Genomic DNA, 20824 nt, shown 5'->3' on the forward strand with positions numbered 1-20824 from the left:
ACGATTTTTTTGGCTACCTGGCAAAGAATACTTCAGCATTAAAAAACGCAGGCTGGCGTCAACACTCGGCCACATTTTTTAACTGTAAGTGCAAGCCTTTATTCCACTCAGGTGGTAAAATAGGGAGGGTTGAAGGGGTACGGATTGTAGCTTGGTCTGCTGAGTGGTTTAATAACTTTGGCTCTTGACACAATGACCACTACAAACGTGGGAGTTTCGGTTCGGCTCTCAGCCTCGCATGCTGTCCACTCACAAATACCAAAGGCACGAAGGTCACGTTTACAGAAAAAAAGCGTAAACTGCCGTGACGTTTCCACGGTCACATTATCGATCTCATACATAAGTGGTTTTCTCTTCAAAGCACAGGTGTCGAGGTATCCCACCGTTAAGACTAGCGGGGAAACGATGGTCATTGAAACCAGTGACGATAATGTAATGCAGTACAACTGAATACTGATATCAATAGTTTTATTCCTACTCACGTCGAGCGGAGTCAGGTGCAGAGCGCTGCAGAAGGCGCTTATGTCAATGGGGCTCATTAGCCACCTCAGAAGCGTCCAATATGTTTACGCAGCCGTTAATGCATTTAAGATATAAAGAATACTACCAATAGTAGGCTTATTCGTACTCAGTTCGGAGTGAGTGAGTGAGAAACATTTTATTGAGCCGGTGAAGTGGGAGTGGTTCCTTATTCCAGGAAGCCATGCGATGAGCCGGCAGCCTTCGCTCTGGAGGCCAAACGTGTCTGGACGTCCAGATCGCTGCTGGTCACCAGGTTCTCCCACAGCTCAGGGGTGGGAAGGGGGGATGGAAGTGGGGCGAGGTTGGGGTTGTGCTTGCACTCTAATATGATGTGGGGAAGAGTTACGGGTTGTAAGCAGAACTTGCATGTGGCCGGGAATTGCGTGGGAAACATGCGATGGAGGCGGACTGGGTGAGGGAAGGTATTGCTCTGCAGTCGGCGAAGTAGGGATTCGGATGGAGCCAAGCGTAGGTCGATGCAAAAAGGGCTCATGCCGTTGTAGCCCGTACCCAACTATAAAAGCGTCCGAGAAGTTTACGTAGCCGTTATTGCATCTAAGAAGCCAACACAGCTGTCTAGACTCCGTTTCACCGCACATATCCTCTCATAACACCAACAATAAATTTAAAGTGCCGAAGCAAACACGGCCAAAACAACGGAAGGCTGTGCAGTTCAATGCACCGGCTCATTCCTCTAACGAGGGGTGCGCCGAGTGGTGGCGCCACCCGCCCAGCTTCCCGGTCCTGATATCAATTCAAACCTAGGCTTCTTATTCCGACCCTAATACACTTGTTATAAGATACAGAGAAAGAGATACAGAGAGATACAGAGAAAGAGCGAAAGGTGGGGAAAAAGCTGTAGTTTAGTCCAGTGTAGTGTGATAGAAACCCACCGAAAAAAAATAATCCGACGATTGGATTAACTGTTACAATGTAGCGACTGCGACTCGTGAGGTTATCAAACGACATTGACAGGCTTTCATTAGGCATGAGAATACAAAACAGGGGAAACAGATAACAATCCACAGGGGGTTTATTCAACTGGTTTTATCATTTCGTTGACCCCTCGAATGAATTTAACACAATGTTTTAACGCAACAAAAAGAAAAACAGAACATTTGTAGCATACAATAATTATAACCGTAAACAATACTACGTGAGAACATATTAAATGACGAAAGGCTCGGCATTTTCAGTTGCAACACGCAGCACCTGCAGGGCGCGGTATTCCATAAAGTTCGTGAAGAGATTGTTTGCAAAAACTGAAAACAGGAATTCGGCGGCGTATTCAATTATATATTCATAAACACGAGGGAGATCGCTTGTTATATCAATACTGTGCTGTCCGCGCCAGACGGGAATAGCAGACACTGGCCTTAAAGCAAAGGTCCCGTTTTCGGGAGTTGCGTGCAGCTTGAATTCAATAGTAAATGTCACATCCTCAACGCTCAAATCAATAGTAGCGTTTAAATTTTCGCCGTACGCTTTCCACGTAATAACATCCCATGAACCTTTGAACGTAGCTGCAACAGCTGGACACGCTCTTCTGCAGTAGCGTTGAATGGGGCCAATAATGGTTGGTTTGGAGTAAGATTTGGTTCGCAGAACCGTATCGCCTTTGGAACCTGGTTGATAACTCCAGCCACGTTCAATGACATGATCAGGCGGAAAGACGGCAGCAATTTCAAACAGGGCATCTTCAAGGGCTGAATCGGTTACATGCCAATGCTCTGAAAAGAGAAGAAACAGGGCAGATATTAGCGTCGAAAAATGGCGACAAAAGCATCCTTCATCACTTATTTTAGTCGATGGATTGATGCAGCTTATATACTCTGCTATTTGTTCTCAGCACTAGCGCCATTTCCCCTGCCAAGGGTCGTCACGTGTGTGGCTCTCGTATCTCCCACCTCATTGCCGAATACCCTGGCAATATGTTTGGCGGAATGGTTGCAAGTGAGCACTGCGGAAATAAACAAATTCCATGTGCTGTGCCCCAAAATATATTGCGCACAATCAAGAAGCATATTAATCAAAAATGTACTGACGTCACATTTTCGGATACCTAAATTGTATCATGCCGCATTATCACCACACAGTAATTGACGAACGGTTGATGAAGGACAAGCTGTGTATTGATTTTTACCTTTCAAATTGCGCTACGCTTCTAAACTGCTACCATTTGGTGAATAAAAAAACCTGATGATGCTTGATACCAGCTGCTCTATGCAGCGTGAAATAATCTTCATTGAATCGCGGTTGAGTTTTCTTAAGTGAGTGCTTTGAAATAATAACGAAGGAGGGGAACTACAGCCGTGTTTTAAAATCTGTTTCGGTTGATAGTTACCCGAGAAAACAACGCGCTGTATAAAAGGTGAAACTGGATCATTGGACAAGCAAAATGGTAAGCGCACAAGGCAGCCAAGAATTGGTTGAGGAAGCTGGCAGCGTGCACCGACACCGTCGAGGACATCTGCGCGCTAACTAATCACGCAGCCTTCAATTAGGTACGCATTTGTTTTCAAATTCGCGTTGTAGTCATTAAAGCACTGTGGCATTCAGGAAGCGTAGCAGAAAGTTGCGGAAGCAGATTACGCCGGAAGAATAGGTTACTGCTATGAGAGCATGCAGTCGCTGCGCAGATGACGCTTACCACGACCATGAATATTATAACACACTATTCTTTTATAGAACGGAATGAACTTCAATTTCTCGCTAAAAATTACTCCGTGCTAGGCGGCCTTGCTTTCATAAAAAACATACTTAAAGAGACCCCTGAACACTGCTTATAAGCGCTTTCACTTTTTCCTGCGCGTCTGGAAGCAGATCGAAAGATAGTGATCGCCGGCCCGTAGCGGCTCTGCGTGATTTGCTTGTGCATCTGATTCGCCTTCAGTTCCTGCTTTGGCTTTGTGACATTTTTTTAAAGTGGTTATTGAATGTGTTCATTTCTGCAACTGAAAGAGAGCCGGCCAACAGCCGCTACACCGCTCTTATGACGCAATTGGAACGCTCGAAAAACCCCAAGACCCCGGAAAAGGGAAAATCCTTTCGAGAAGTTTCTAAGTTATGTGATGGGCATACAGCAGAAATTTTGAGTGGGGGACCATGTGATTCCGTATTATATGTACTGAGCGTGTTTGTCGACGACTCCGTTCTGAGAGCGTTTACGATATAAAGGCGAAAAAAGCATTGCAAGGTCCCATTATTATCGAACCTCTCTAATTGCCCCAGCTTTACACCGACATCGCACTATTCGTAATTAAGACGGGGTATCACACAGAGTATGAATAATAAAAATAATATTATTATTGCCGTCATCTTCCGTCCAAAATGATTTAGGAAAAGAGGGGATGAAAGCTATGTTGGCTAGCTTAAATGTGCTCCGTCCCTTCAGAAAATGCTGAAATTATTCAGAAGGCACACAGCGTCGCACAAAGAGCTAAAAAATAAAGCGAAAATTGTTTCCCCTGTATTTGCAGGCATCCGCAAAAAAAGAAAAAAAAATGAGCGTGACATTAAGAAAACACTTTTTTACACTGCAACACATAGGAGGTAGTAGAACAACGACAAACAAACAAAAAACACATTCAGAAATACTTCTCAAGTTTACGCGGTAATGCATGGTTGACACTGGAACAGTACAAAGGTACAACAAAACAACAACAGCAAGGGAGGGCTCTACATCCAAAAAACACTTTTTGGACGGCAACCCAGTGTTGACCGTAGACTAGGGCAAGACTAGTGCAAGTGCAAAAGTAGTGCGAGAGCGTTAATTTTATGATAACATGAAACCGCTGCAATCCCATGGAAAAAAAGGCACCAAAACTATCACACGGTCTTGTTTAATAATCATTCGCTTCACAGGTAGCAGCGGATCTCACAATGAGTCAGTATCGGTGACGTCAGAAAAATAATACAAACTTGCGGTAGCCTTTCTCGTCTTCGGCGTAGTTTCCCTTGTCACAGGAAATGTGCGAGATTGTGGCTGCTCATTTTGTAGTCTTAGAAATCGTTTTATCACTTAGTGCGATTTCTCGGAAATCAGGGACAAACTAAAAGCAGCGTTGCGGGCACAGGAAGGATCCACGGGAGAGCTACCACTAAGTTTTGAAAATACTATGCTCAACTGCGAGTGGACATAAACTCAAGAATGTGTGAGAACCAGCTATCAGCGACGCTAAAGTTTGTAGGCTTGCAGGGCTCTGCGCGCTACCCCTTTCCGAAGGAGCTGTGGGCTTAGCGCTCTAATTTGTTCTTTTCAGTGGTCCTTATTGCAGCAGGGCTCAATTTTTGTTTATATATGTTTAATGAAGCCTCCCAGCTTTAATACCGTGTAAGCGGCTCTGGCCATGGTCGCACTTTGGTTTTCTTTGTAAATGCACGGGCTTAAACCATTATATTTTTGTGGAAGGTACATTAGCCGCACCTGGACAGTCCTCGTGGATGTAGGCCGAAGACACTGCTGCCAAGCCGAGACCACTCAGGAACACTCCAAGGAAAATCATGGTTCAGCAGGTGCTAGAAACAAAAGTTCGTTATTTATATACACTCCTCAAGCATTGTTTAGGGCATAAAGCATTACGCGGTGCCTTATCAAGGGTATTTTGTTTTAAGTCACCGCGCGCGTATGCTCGTCCACCGTTTCAAATTTGACCTAGCGCTGTTAAATTGGACATAAACTACTCAAGCTAAGCTGCAGAAGCTGTCGTAGACTACAGGGGTACTTAGTCTTTGATGAACACAATGATTAACCTGTCCAGAGGCACGTGATAAATGCTAAAACCTCTACACTTCTCAACATAAGTTTTTGAAATCGGTGCCTCATTGAAAAATTCAAATTTACAATGTTTTACGTGCTAGTTCTGTTCCCCGCCTTCTCTTCCTTCTTGTGAACACTACTGTTCAGAATCGTTTAACTAGTCACTAATAAACTTGGTAATTATTCGTATGAAAGGTTATGTGCAATATTCGACACATGGCTCTGTCAAACCGACGTTAAAAATGCAGAAACGACATCCCAGTTTCCCATATCATTTTTCTATTACCATAACATTAAATTTATCCCAATTTCTCCATTATGCGTGTATTACATAAAAATTAAAACACAGGTAATTGGTGAGTGGTTCATGAGATAAGGTTATATTTGTCAGATTAGGCGGCTAAAACCGCAAAATTAGAGTTAATCCCAGTTGGTGTCCTACTCTTTCCCGAAATGGAGCGACAATAGGTTGGCTTCAGTAGTGTTGTCATGAGTCAAAATTTTTTGTTCGAGATCCATTAGCTGGAAACAGTTTACGCGCTGTAGCGATGATTTCTCATGGCAAGAAGCAGACCTCTTCCAAGAGTGGGACAGAGACAAAGGTCGGAAAAAGACCATAGGGATTGGCCAGCCGATGATCTAAGAGAAAAGAGATCACTGGTTCATGTTTGATGGCACGTAGTAGAGACGGCCGTAAACTCAAATAAAAACGTGCGCATACACACAAACATACTTATGTATGTATAGTTTATTTACACGAATTATTTAAAACTCCCCATAAATAAGGTCCAAATAACAACCAATCGTAGCTGCGCACACAAGTGATCACGTGGCGGAACTCCCGCACTCTCAAGCTTAAACTCATAACCATAAGTGCAACGCGACGGAAACCACCAAATAGCAGCCATTTCTGCGGTGACTATTAAACCTCAAGCGGTGTGTCACAAGCCAAACCAAGGGGCGCTTACAATATCGCCCCGTGCCCACAAGAATTCCTGCAGTGTTAGCTAGTTCCCGCATTCCTGGAACCACGTTGAGTAGCAACAATATTCCAGTCGTCCCCTCACCTACCTGTACAAGCCAGTGAGACAACCGAGACACACAGAATAATTTAAACTTCGCTCTCTAACTTTGAACACTACAACCGTTGTACACAGAACGTCACGTCACGTTATTATTACTTCTGACCCCTTGGCTGGCCTCTAGGTTCCCATTTCTCCACGGAGGGCCGAGAATATTTCCCTCACCCACACTTGCATCGCCGCCATTGCGAGAATTCGCAATCGCGGTAACCGCCGTCTTTGACCAAAAAAGGTACACACTCGATGTGCTTCACAAAACAGAGGCGACATATCCTGCAAAAGCGAAGACCGCTTGATTGAATTTATCTGCATGAATAATACGAACGGAAAGAATCATACGGGAAGCAGTTTGCTACCTGTGATGGGAAATCCATTTTTGGGCATAATACTGCTGAGAGCAGTACTTTGACTTAATGATGGCATTCTTAAGTGTTTGAATGCAGCGAACGTAGTTGAAGCTTTGATTGAAAGTGATAATTCCTTAACCTCCCGATGAAATAAGCAGTTAGCAGCAGTTGGTGGAACATCACTAGTTTCTGATTCTAACCGTGAAAAAAAGCAAACTGTATGACTACATCATTTCGTATTTCATGGCTGCAGTTTGGAATTGTGCGAGCCCAGGGTGCAAAGTTGTTGCGAGACATGGTTCTGCATAAAAACATTAGTTTTATAGTGTATGCAATTTGTACCATGTGGTAAGGACTACATAAAAATAATGGAGAGCACATAAAGTCTGAGCCCACTCTCACTGCACTGCTTTAACTCAGATTCTGGTACTTGTGCGTATTCACATTACCAGTTACTCAAACATACGCATTTCAAGAAATACGTGACCTTTCTGAAAAACTAATGGCGGATAGGATGTATGCTTTATTAGATGATTGTGGGGTTTAACACAGCGAAGCTAAACCCTGCCTATGAGTTGTAGTAGTCTAGGGCTTTAAAATAATATTGACCACATGGGGATATTTAACGTGCCGAAATTACGACACACGGCGTTTTCGCTTTTCACCACCGCCAGAAAAGCAACAGCCACGGACGGGATTAAACCCACCTCGCTGAGCTCAGCAGCACAGCGCCTCAGCAACTGAGCAATCGCGGAAGGTATTAGAAGGTATCGTTTTTAAAACAGCTGTCCGCGAACCAGATGTAACATTGAGTTCAAAGTTTTACAGTCGCCGTGGACCGTCTCCCGCTCTAATGGTGTTTACTTCACGTGCGGCTCGTGAGGGTTTCAACTTGTTAATGAGGGAGCTTTGCGTATCTGATAGATGCATGGCGAGCTATTTTTAGTACTTGTTCCTTCCTTGGGAACCAAACACAAATACCGCACACTCCGGGGGTAATTTCTGCAGGTGCGGTCGTGCAATGTGCAGTGCATTCATGTCCTACCCTACTGTTGTAACGAAAGATGAATTACACGCTGTGGCTCCTGCAAAGGCTGACAATCAACAGCTCCCTCCCCCATTCATTAGGTTGTCCGCAGTTTCAAAGCTTCTTCTTTCCGATACACATTTGTGTCCTGATAACAGTCCAACGGTACACCGCAATAGTGCGTCGGTAAATCGTGTGCGCAGCTTGAAAAAAAATCTATCCAGAGAAACTTCAATAAAGAAACATATCAGTTAGAGAGACGTACTGATGCCTACAGGACAAAAATGTCTGCACGGTGATCAGAGATGAGAAAGCACGTTTACGCTAACAGCGTTTATATAGGGAACAAAGGTGATTGATTACTCTAGTATGCTTACAAAGGGAAGATTAAAATGATTAAAAGGGATAGGGATCAAGACTGTGATATTGGAAGAGGAGCGAATGTTTTCGTGGGAGTTGTGTACCTTGCATTGTGCACATGGCGTGACAATGATTGTGTAAAATGGCACTAATTTTGTTAGTGTTGTGTCTACTCCAATACACTTTCACCTACAAGTAATGATTGCATAAGCTGGTGATTCTTTTAACTTCGCATTTTTAAAATATTACTACTAAAGCTTTCTTTTTATAGAATACATAAGCAGCTCCGGGCCATCTCTGCGAATATTTAGCAACCACGTGCCACCTCCATCAATGCTCAAAATCGCACATACTTTGGACACAAGTAACACTAGCAGAATTTAATTTGAATTCCCTTAGCATTTACCCGTAGTCTTTAATCACTGATACCAATGTAGCAGATTAAAATGCTTAAATCACCAGGGCCAGGGGAGTGCAGATTGAAATGCTTAAATCACCAGGGCCAAGGAAGTGGTCTTGCCGGAGGTATACTTCATATCACGCTGGCCCGTTAGGGCGCCGGTTTAAAGGGACCGCCAATTCAATGTGAATATAATACAGGAACGATTAAAACCGGTTAATATAGGAGTTATCTATTTTAAGCGTACGAATGGTTTCCAGGCCTGGCCATACAAAAAATGTCCTGCATTCAGTTTTCATAGCGCTTTAATGGCGGAAGCGCCGAATACCCCTTTCTTTTAGGTATCCACCAACGCGACTCTAACTTATTTAAGTCAGTGTGATGTGACTCCGAAATCTTTCTTTTTTGTTTCGGGAACCCGCTTATCTCAGCGGATACCAAAAATCCTTGCCACGAGACCAACTTGTCAAGAGACCAAGAGTAGCATTCAAGAAATTATCACAAACCTTTTACGGATGACACAAAATCGCAGGTATTGCTTTTCGAAATTTCACCAGCCTCAGTGTACGGTCGCTTACGACTCTAATCGCGTATCAAGAAATATCGGTTGCCCCTTATTTTATCTCAGTGGTTTATTCGCTGTTTTTTGTTAATCCAAAAGCTGTAGCACCCTGGTGCGACGTATTGGTGAACTACCTATCAACACAGCCTGCAGGTTTCGAGAAGAGTGTCTTCCCTCTTTCAAAGCAGTACGAAGGAAGTTCTTTCATGGATGATTCGTCTTATATTTGCCTATTGTATCTTGTTTGCTCTAATGCCCTCGTCAAACATTTTTTTGAAATCGTGCAAAAAAGTTCTCAAGGAGATTGTTCGACAGTATAAATTGCTGTAAAGTGCCTTTGTGGAAACAGCTGGCGCGGTTTATACAACTTGTCCTCCGTCATACAAGGCGAAAACAAGTCTACTATGTATGCTTTGTGTCATTGTTGCACCAATAATGCTTGTTTTTCCTTTGACTTCGTGAAAAAAGTTTTCTAAATATAACAAAAGTATTCTCCCAAATGTTCCTTCTACAGCATACAATGCCGAAAAGGTCTTCTGAAACTACAGCAGGCATGTTTCAAACAACTTGACCATCGTAAAGCGCGGTATGAAAGCAATTCTACTAAGCCGGATTTGTCCTCTTGTGCTACTGTATCTAGTTTTCTCATATGCTGTCGTCGATCATTTTTTTGTAAATTGTACCGAAAACTCTCCTATGCAGTTTATACAACCGCGTACATTGCTAAAAGGTGGTTTTGCGAAAGCGTTCATGAAGAAAAAAGCAAGTGTAATGTAACTACGGCCGGTTCAGCGCTTTGAAAGCTTCGTTTTTCAAATTTGCAGCAGCAGTTTAATGCTATGTTTTAGTAACACGAACACTGTCGATTATTGCCCTAACGTTATATAAAAACATGAAAATATCCCCAGAATTTCTCAATTTTCTCACCCAGAACGTGGGTATTTAAACAAAAGAGTTCCAGAAACAGATGGCGGTTAATCCTCCTCGATTTCTCTGATACTGATGCACTCGTGCCCGCTTCGAAAAGAGCGGCACCACCGGTTTTATACATAGAGACGGAAGGGCTATTTTACTGCAAACAAGCCTTGCAATGTTTCCACCAGGTTGAAATCCAGCTATATCAACTCAAAAACCAAGCGTTTACAGAGCCCTTGTTCTGCACACTGGCAACGAGGAGTCAACATCCTCAGTGTTCCAGGTGATGTTTCTGGTACGCTTAGGTTACATGGCTCGCATGATTTGAACTCGGATCGTTTATGCGTCCTTCTTGCGTTACTTTGTAGCTACACTAGTGCGGGCGCCGAGCGCAGCAGGATGTTTTACCTTCGCTGTTACACGGCTTCACATGCCGTCTTAGGGGGACTAACAGTGATGGCACGTACGGTGTCTTAGTCAGGCTTACGGTTAGTAGTCCGCGCACAATATTCTTAACCGAGTGAAGGCGCAGATCTACATCTCTTTGCGTCTCACTCTGTCGGGGTGCTCATTGCATTATGTTCGTGCGTGTGGGTGCATGTGTGAGCACGCTAAATCGAACAGACGTTATGTTACTGAATGAGTGGTTCTTCTTTACACAGCCAAAGTTGTAAGCACACGGTTGCTTAAATTTTCTCTCTCTGTACACTCCTTGCCAATGCAAAACTCTCTACGGAACGATTTTTTTTCTAATTTCAAGGCGTACGCACTGAAACTTATTTCGCAAAAGTTGACGATATTTTTAAGGTTGTAACGTAGCCGCGTACTTTTTTGCGTCTGTGAAATCGTCAGAAAAAGTTCTGAAAATTAGATTCACGCTTTTGGGAATCTCACTGTTCGGGAATTCATTGAATAGGTTCTGGTTCAGACTTGTACTTACAATATGGCCATTTCTCATACATACATTACTTCGGTTTGTGGAATATGTATTGTGTCTATTATACTGCTGCCGTCTTGCCCAACCTACATTGGCCAGACTGTGAGATACCTAATCGTACGCTTGCAGGAAGATGAAAACTCTGCCAGGTCCAAGCAGAGCTCCAACTTATCGGACCACTGCACAACGTGTGAGTGTCCACCCATCTGTTGTGCTACGTCAGTTTCAACGAGTCATCCGAAAAAACGTCTAGAGAGTTAAGAACAATTTTTCACACAAGGACGCATGGCAATCGCTGTGTTAGTGACCCTCCATTGTCTTAACTGACATTGAAAACCGTCATCTGCACTACGTGTCTCGCAATAAGTTATTTTTGATGTCTTGTAAACATTGCCTCTTTAACGTATTTCCCTTCCGTCTGCCAGGCGCGCATCAGGTTACGTATATTTATATTGAAAGATCGCATTCATGGTTTTTGTCTCGGGTAAGATGAACAGATCACTTGAGGTCTAGTAAGTATATATTTCTATGTGATTGCATGACACACGGCGTCAGCCGGGCCCGCAGGGAATCAAACACAACAAAGCAAAGCACGCTAAACACTACAATGCCAAGCTTTCGGGCAGTTTTGAATAATAAGATGAGGTGCCCAATCTTAACAGAGAGCTTTGTTTCTCCCTCGTTTAAGTGAGTCGAAGGGACAACACTTGCCACTCAACAGGACTGAATAAATATCAATAATAAAGTCCAATAAATAATATATGAAACAAATATCAACAATAAATATCACAATTTCTCAACTCGGGCACTTATCGTCCTACTTAACATAATATTTATCTTGTTTTGCAAGATACGATCGCGATTGAGGCAGCTGTCGCTGAATAAATTTGTTTTAAAACCAAGACCTAAAACTGTTCTCAGGGGGAAAAAACAGCGCAAAGACAGGGACTAACGGACGAAAAGACAGTACAAGCGCTGACTAACATTTGGGGGTGCTTTATGGCGTTCTGCAATTTTTACATGAGGAAAAGTTACGTCACAACCCTAGGAAAGGAAAAAGAACACGCTGAAATGATTTGCACTGTGAGCGAACAATGAGTCTTTCAGAACCTGACAAGCGCTATCTGTCGATATACGCTATTTCTTTTTGAAGAAGTGCGACTGAAGCCTGACTGACACATTTCTTCCTTCCTTTTTTGGCTATTGGATTGAAAACTGGATTGAATGGATCTGTGTGAATAACACGAACCGAATCAACTTCACAAGAAGCAGTGGTTAAACTGTGGCAGGGGAGCAATGTTTTGGACGTCTGTAGGAGGGCTTGGTGTTGGCAGACATGAGAGCACTACTTTGACTCAACGATGACATTCTGAATTTTGTAATACCGTGTCCGCAGTTGGAGCTTTGAATGAACATCGCAGCTCTTTAACCTCCCGCTAAAATAGCGAAACAGCCACTCTTGGCGGAAACAGGCTATATTTTGGTCGGCAACCCAGAAAAAAGCCAACTGCCGAAATACATCCTTTCCGTTGCCTCTCTTCTTGCCGCCGGTTTAGAGTCATATGGGCTCGTGGTCCAAAATGATTTTGAGAAATATTGCTGAAAAAAGATTGTCCTTTCCTTGTCTGTGCCGTTCATACAGTTCGGACACGCTTGCCTAGCAATATTGGGAGCATATTAGGGTGTCGCCCAATCACATTGCACTTTTCCAAATCAGAGTCCTGCATTTGTGCTTATTTACATTTCCACGAGCGGGTAAGATTGCTTGGACCAAAATGTGAGCTTTTAACTAACTAGGCCACGTCTGCGAAAACTGTACAGGCAAACAAAAGGTACGCAATCTTTGTTTTTAAAGCAGTGGTCCAGGAATCAGACGAGGCATTAAATTTCACGTTAAAACGTCGCCTTCTGCATTGTCCCGTATTCAAGGCGTGTTATTCGCTTACGGCAATGGGGTTTTGTTTCAACGGTGTAATAAGGGGAACTACGTTTCCTATTGAGGCACACCATTCACAGCGCACGGCACAGCACACGCCCTGAGTATTTGCTGCTCTTGCCATCGTGGAGAAGGCAGTACATCCAGCCCTACCATGGTTTTGTAACGTTAAACGAATCGCACAAAGTGGCTCATGCAAACATTGACAATCCTTTGCCCGCCTTTGAGGGGGATTTTTATGCAATTGCTCGTTTCCTCCCGTCTTTAAGCATTCATGCCCTAAAATCAGTCTAACGGTACAACGAGATATCGCGTTATCGATCACGCGAGCAGGTGACGAAATGTGAACCGAGTGAACGCTTGTGGATTTGGATTTAGAAAACGTAGGCGGTACAGATAGGTAAGAGAAAAATCTCAGATTTCTAATTACACAGGATAGAAAGCGCGTTTAGGCTAGAACAAGAGAGATTCGCCAAGCTTATTTGTTTACCAAAGAGGATAGGAAATGCCCCAAAATGCAAAAGTTCAAGAGGCTGATTTAAAAAAACAAACTATCATTGATGGTGTGTCCACTGCGGTTTTGCTACGACAGTACGTGGTGATTGTGTAAAGTGCAATGCTTTCACTAGGGCTGTGTCCATTCCGTTGAACTACAATGAAATATAAGTTATAGTTCTTTGAACAGTCAATGCTACTATTATCGCATTTCTTTAAAAAACACAATGTTGGCGCTTCGCAGTGCATGAGCAGTCTTAGGTGTCTATCTCAATTTGTTAGCAGACCTGGTGCCACCCATGAGCAATGTTCAAAAATCAGTATAATTGGGTACTAGAAATAGAGGAATTTTCGTTGCATTTTTCTTTCTATTTTCCTTCATGGCCAGGAATTATTGGCAGCGATATGTCTGATTAGAATGTTTAGATTACCATGGCTAGGAAAGTAACTTTGTCGATTGCCGAATCGCAAAGGTTGCCGAAGGTAATTTTACCGGCTGCCGAATTTTGCCCGTTTTTGTGGATTCGCATGAAAGGTGCGACGCATATAAAAACACAACATCAAGCGCTTACATGCGGTTAATATATCACTTATCTCTATTTAAGCTTGCAAATTATCGTACAGAATAGTCAAACAATAAATGCTGCGCATTCATTATAATAGTATTTTATGACTTCCAAGAGTTAACTTTTCTTTTGAAGGAACCGCGAACGTGGCTCTTTAACTTGTTTTAGTATATTTCAACAGACACAGAAAACTTCCTTTTTCTCTGTACACCCACATGTCTTAGCGTACACCAAAATGGTCGCCACGAGACAAAAGGTATTACTCAAGAAGTCGCCACGGATGTTTCTTAGACGGTTCAAATTTATACGTATTTCTTTAAGAATGTCGCAAGTATCTTGAGGAGTTTTAACGTTCTCAATCGCGTGGCAAATCATATCGTTCGCCCTCTCTTTCCTTGCACGGGTTTCTTTATTTGATTTTGCTTATTCAAATTTTCCGGGACTCAGTGCGATGTCTTGGTGAACTAGTCACGAAGCCTGCTGATTTTAAATGACTTCCCTTCCCTCTTACAAGGTAGCACAAATAAATTCCATTAAGTCGGATTCGCAATATCCTGGCGCTGTTGTTTCTTGTTTGCTGCCATGCCTTGGACAATCATTTTTTCTATAAATTGTACAGAAAATTCTACGAAAAGGTCCTTCAACGGCAGACATAGGAAGAAGTGCATTTGGAAAAATATTGATAAAAATAGTGAGAGATTACGTAAATGTTGCCTGTTTGGCTCCTGGCTATTTTCGTTTTTCAAATGTGCACCCGCATTTTGAACTGAAATTTTCATGACAGGACGAATGTCAATTAGTGCCCCAAGGGAACCACAGAGCATGCACATTGTCACAAAATGTCGCCTTTTTACAACCACAAATGTGGGTACTAAATAAAATACTCACTTCAAGGAGCTTCCAGAAACAGATGGCAGATAATTCTCCTCGAACTCGAAGATGCCTACGCTGTCACTATCGCTTTCAAAAGACCGGCACCCAGGGTTTTATACGGCGATGCAGACAGGTGAGGTTAGCGCATACAAGTCTTGCAAAATTTCCGCTGTGTATGTCGTCACAAAAACAAAAATTATATGTAGAACCGTTGTGCTAAACACTTGCAACGAAGACACAACATCCTGAGTGTTACCGGGGTTTTTTTAGGTACGATCCGGTTACACGGCTCATGGAGCCGGAGCCCTAATGGTTTGTGTTTTATTCTTGCTTTACTTTGTAGCTACACTGTTTGGGCTCTGGTGGATTGCGCAGCGTTTCAAGTTAGCGCTTACTCTGCTTCACTCGAGGTCTGTACGTACAAGAAACGTGACAGCACGTAAGGTTTCCCAGACCCCTGTCGCACGGGCATTTTGAATAGCTCATTTAGTCGATCCGGATCGAGGTCAATAAGGATTGGGCGCTGCTGCACGGCAGTTTCAATCGCGATCGATCCCGATCCCTCTCAAATTCAATCGTGGGTTTCCAATCGCGACCGAGGTTTCCAAGCGCAATCGGACAAAAGCCGTGAAACTCCCGTCCCCGTTGACTAATGGCACAGAAGCTTACAACTTAAACTTCCGCCACAATTTGTATCAAATAACGTAAGCCAAGTAAGCGTGCTGTAATATTTATATAGGTACGTATACCTACTACCGCGCTAATTTACCAGACGTCTGCTTCGAAGTACATTTTTGACGCCGTCTGGAGTACGTAAGTGCAACCATTGCAACTTCTAAATCGGGATTGAAACGTGTTGTGCAGCAGGGGCAGTGCATCGAGCGCGCTCGAAAAGTCAATCGCGCTTCGCTTCAATACGGTTTTAAAGTGCCCGTGTGACTAAAGTATTAGTTTGGGGTGTAAATGTAGAGTCAGTAAAGAATATTCTTACGCCCGTGAAGGTGCAAACGTGGCCGTGTGAGTATGTCCTAGTGTGTGAGTGCGCGTGCTTCAGTGTGCGTACACGTGATTGAGTGTGTGTGTGTGTGTAAGAGCGAGTGCGTGTGTGTGGATGCGTGTGTAAATGTGTGTGCGAATTCGTCTGTATATCTGTGTATGCGTTCGTGAGCAATTGCGAGTGTGTGAACATACGTCAGTTGGACTAACTGATGTATTCTTCCTTCCAAACCGTACATCCCATCCCAATGTCCAGACTCACTTGGGCTTGATTCTTAACCTTTAACGCTTAAGGACACAAGGTAATTTCAAAACGTTCTAAAAAAAGTTTTAAAAATGGTATATTCATTTTGCGTCTTAAAATTGGTCATAAAACGTCCAAAACACAGATTCAAGGTTTCGGAAATCTCACTGCTCATGGCTTTAAATGAATAGCTTTTGGTTTGTACGTATATATACACGTTCGCGAAACCCCCCAGGCCCACAAACATGTAGGATAGTTTTCCTTCTAAATAATTCGTGGCAAGACTTTAAGTTATTGTCCTATTTTTATACCTCCGGGCTTTAATAGGGGAAAATATTCGGCCAGCTTTACAATTCAGATGCGAAGACTCAGAAAAAAGCGGAACTGGTGGTCTTCACTAGCTTCAACTTGGCTGTTCTTAGGTCTGTCCATTTCGTAGGAGATGGAGCGTTCACAAGCGAAGCTTTCTCCATGCAAACTGAGTTAAATCAAAATCCAGCATCCACACTCCGCAAGTCAAAAATGCAAATTTGCTAATTCCGAAGCGGAAGCCACTTCAAAACAGCCAAAGTCCAAAACCGACGCGGGCGTTGCGGAACCAAAGAAAATGCTGGGCGCCCTTAATGCGATAATAGCGCAATTTTATAGACGTCGGTTCCGTAACGCGAGGGACCAAGATTGGATTCGGACCGTGGGAAACTTTTGTTTCTTAAGGCGCGCACTCCCAACACTTGCTCGAGGTCTCATTGCCTTCTCGCCGCTTTATCTCACTCTTCTTGGCCTTAAATTTCCCACTCTCCACTTCGCCGAGCGGAATTTTCTGTTGATGATGCGCACGGGCAGAAGAAATTTTGATCAACTCCGCTGGTAAAAATAATTTTATCCTGTATTAAAGTGTTTTAACAACACTGTTTGATTATACCTTTAGAGAACAATTACGTATATATTACGCAATACCAAAACCCGATACAAGCGTGTGTGTCAAATGTCATAGCTTTACCAAACCAGCGTGGACCTGGAATGAAACCAAACCACCACACTTGAAACAAGGACGCAAAAGCGTTTTGGCATAAAGGTTCAGTGAATTCAGGGCCGGTCACTTGCTATTGATTTCCCAAAACACAGCGACGTGTGACTGAATGTCCTTTCTTGTTGCGTTTAAGCCACCCTCAACTCAGTGCCGCCTTGACAATGTCCACGAGGACACTTTCATACGGTACATGGTCCCGCTAGGATCACCCTTTTGATAATATATCACCAAACGCCCCAGAAAACATGCGCTCACAAACGCGGCCCATAACCAATATCGCGTTTGGTTTGTGTCAGTGCTCTTTCTTCAGTTCTATTCCGCTCTGGTTTGGTAAATTAAGCATTGTACAGGAACACCATAGTCTGAACTCTCATCTTATGTCGTGCAGTTTACGGCCGTGGCAGACTACTAAATTGGAAACGCTCATGGCAAGTTCATGGGTACTCGGTGTGCTGTGGTCGTACGTACAGTCGCGATTTTCGGGCATTCACGCACGCCTATATAGAGCGGCCTGGGGGGTTCTCTGCTCCAAGCACCGTCGGAGGGGTAGTAGAAGTGCTGCGTATTAGAATGGAGAAGTAGAAGTGCAAGAAACTGCAGGCTTGGCGCGTGGCGGTTGCGCCAGGAGGGTGGTGTTCGGCAATGTTATCAGTATCCGACTATTGCGAAGCTGGATGCAGCCCGTGAGCACTGTTTGGTAGCTGCGAAAACGTTGAGAAGCGCGGGTAGTATTACGTGTTGAGCACCGTATCTAACATTTTAGTCAATATCCGACATAAAACTACATTTCGTACTACGAATAGTAAAAGGGAAACTGTTTTTTAACTATCAATATTTAAAGCAACCACACATATTAACGACAGTAATTTAGACGAAAGTGCACCCCACTAAGTAAAAGGGTGCTCACCGGAATAGGAAGTTCAGTTGTGTTTACAAAAGGGCTTAGAGACCTGAAATGGATGTTGAGACGTAAGTGCACGACTGTGAGTGTAGCTTCTTACAAGTACGGGCATGTAGGAGACAGTAGGTGCCGGAGAGCGTTGCGTGTCACCAACATGAGAGATGGAGAGAAATAATTATTTAGTGGAGAGATTACCTCTAACCTAGATAGTATTGCAAATTCGTAGCTGAGACCGAGGTATACCTGTGGAGAGATTTTGCTCTAGACGACCACCAACTTTCGCTAATTGCGTCATTATCCCAGTGGTAAACGTGAAAAGATAACTCTAGCTTTAAATTATGCACAGCACCTATAGTTGTGCAACCTGCGCCCTTGGCTGGCTTACCCTTATTTGACCACTGCAACAGGCTGATCTCCCTTGGGTGGTGAATGCCCTACGATGTTTGTCATGAATACGGCATGATATTGTTACGTGGTCGCAGGACAGACTTGAGACGAACGATGAGATGTGGCGAAGCGATCTATTTACATTATTTACATAGCGGCCACTACAGAGCATTACAGAGCTCGCGCAGGCTGCGCCCCCCCCCCCATCTTCCTCCTCGTCATCAGTGTCATTGACGGTAGGCGATGGCGCCATGGGGATTGACCACACCGTCCCGTTACATCACTCCACCCCCCGGTAGAGGGCGAGCGTCCCGGTCGAAGCTGGGGTGAGGTGACAATTGTGATGCGAATGGACAATGCGACGGCAATATACATTCAGGAATCTGTTGCAGCCGCGGATGACGATAACGTGCTTGGTGATGCATGGCCCCACAACAGGGATGTCTTCAGCGGCGGCGAAGCGTCGTAGGTTGTCAGAGCCACGTCGTACGAGAGGCCTGGGGACAGACACATCGTCGGTTCGTCTCGTCACGGCTGTTCTCGGCAGGTTTTCAACGGCGTCTCACAAGTTGGGGGCGCGAGCCGGGGGACGTGGTCGATCTGTGGTCGCGGCGATGTTAGAGGGACCCGAAATGGCCACGCACCAGCGACGTTCGCGTCCACGCCGCGATGGAGTGAAGAGGTGGCCAGACTGAAGATGGTCGACCCGCACACTCCACCAAATGTTACGTGGCGGAATGACAGAGATGAGACGAACGATGAAATGGGGTGAAGCGATCTATTTACATTATTTACACAGCGGCCATAACAGAGCTCGCGCAGGCTACGCCCCTCCCCCCAAATCTTCCTCCTCGTCGTCAGAGCTATTGCTGGTGGGCCACGGCGCAATGGGTATTGACCACAGCGTCCCGTGACAATGTCATACTACGTGCCGTTGGGTGACAGTACGTGCCTCAGCAGTAGCTGCGTGTAAGAGAGGGACGGCGAGCTTGTCAGTGAACCCCAAAAATGTGGAATAGAAAATCTGGCTTCATCCACTAGAAAATCTGACTTTCACCAAAACAAAAAAACGTTCCCGTGTATTTTAGAACGCAGAAGCACCCAGAGGGGTACAATAAATGTGGCTCTGTACGCGATACTATACAACGGTCCCACAATTTTATGGCAGAATATTGCGCCTGGTATTGCAAGGAAACCAAACAAACTTGGCGTTTTGGGTCACCGCGCCATCTATTGGCTGGGATCTGCTTTTATTGTTTCTTTCGTTTTGTTTTTCGACCCTCAAAACTGACACTGCAAAAACTTCCAGTTCAATGTTATAAACATGTGGAGGCAAACTGTTCAATTATGTGTCACGCAGTTCTAACCACTTCCGGTGTAAGTTGCGCTTTATACCCAGCGGCGGCGATACCTGTCGCCACGTTTTAGCAATTTTCTACCTTGTTTAAAACACAGCTACGAGTAAGAGCGGAATATTTGTGTTCTCGGTGCCCCCCTCTATGGATATAGAGCAACTTGCATTTCCACTTCAGGGTCCCTACAACCCATGTAATCATAAGTAGTAAATTTCGACGAACAAGCTCGCAGGCATTCAGTGCTAATCGACCAGATTTAGGGGGAATCCCCAAGGTGGAGTAAGTTTCTGTAAAAGAAAGTTTGACGTCCACCTAAATGCAGCCATACGGCTACAAAGGAAAGCTATACAGCTTTCTCGGAAACTTCGCAGTTGAAGAAAAATTCGTCCTGGTCCAGGATTCGAACCCGGGACCACTGCTTAACCCGAGCAGTCGCTCTACCAACTGAGCTAACCAGGACCAGGACCAGGACCAGGACCAGGTTATAGGTTCCTGGTTCTGGGGCAGGTTCCTGCTTCTGGAGCAGGTTCCTGGACTAGGACGAATTTTTCTTTAACTGCGAAGTTTCCGAGAAAGCTGTAGAGCTTTCCTTTGTAGCGGTATGGCTGCATTTAGGTGGATGTCAAACTTTTCTTTACAGGCATTCAGTGCTCGTCACTTATGTTAGCATTGGCGTGGATGGTGTAGCCCTTACATACGCGCTTCCCCTTTCGAACAAGCTATTGGTGCCACGCTGGAGTTGGTCCTTTTTGCGGTCCTCATAGCATCCATGCTGCATTTTTGTTTCCATATGCCTATCCACGCCACCCAAACATAGTTCAATGTATTACAGCAGTGGACGTGCGCACACTTCACCGTTTTTTTTTTGTAAATCAGCAAATTAAACTTCTAGATTTTTGTTGAATCCCTTTCAGGCGCACCTGGAGATTCTTGCTACATGTAGGCTGAAGACACGGCTACCAGGCCAAAACCATTCCGGAACACTCCAAGGAAAATCCTGCTGCAGGAGGCACCGGGAACAAAAATGCATTACTGATTTGCAATCGGCAACTCGTCAAGGATATTTCGTTTAAATACACCGTGCACGTATGCTCCTCTGCCGCAGCGAATTCGAACGAGCTCTTCTGAAC

At 44.2% G+C, this 20824-nt stretch overlaps 1 long non-coding RNA gene and 1 other non-coding gene across 2 annotated transcripts; both read right to left on the reverse strand.

The window, feature by feature from the left end:
• Positions 1-1771: 1771 nt before the first annotated feature.
• LOC144163634 (uncharacterized) lies at positions 1772-14937 on the reverse strand. The gene is made up of 3 exons (XR_013320959.1): positions 14797-14937; positions 4949-5040; positions 1772-2252 (listed from the first exon to the last, which is right to left on the reverse strand). It is a non-coding gene; the product is annotated as an uncharacterized LOC144163634 (long non-coding RNA).
• A 5142-nt stretch (positions 14938-20079) lies between these two features.
• On the reverse strand, positions 20080-20153 carry Trnap-ggg (transfer RNA proline (anticodon GGG)). Its single transcript has one exon. It is a non-coding gene; the product is annotated as a tRNA-Pro (tRNA).
• Positions 20154-20824: the final 671 nt, after the last annotated feature.

Source organism: Haemaphysalis longicornis, unplaced genomic scaffold (genome assembly GCF_048455015.1).
Source record: "Haemaphysalis longicornis isolate Haplotype H1 unplaced genomic scaffold, Haemaphysalis longicornis Haplotype H1 scaffold_126, whole genome shotgun sequence".
NCBI classification, from domain to species: domain Eukaryota; kingdom Metazoa; phylum Arthropoda; class Arachnida; order Ixodida; family Ixodidae; genus Haemaphysalis; species Haemaphysalis longicornis.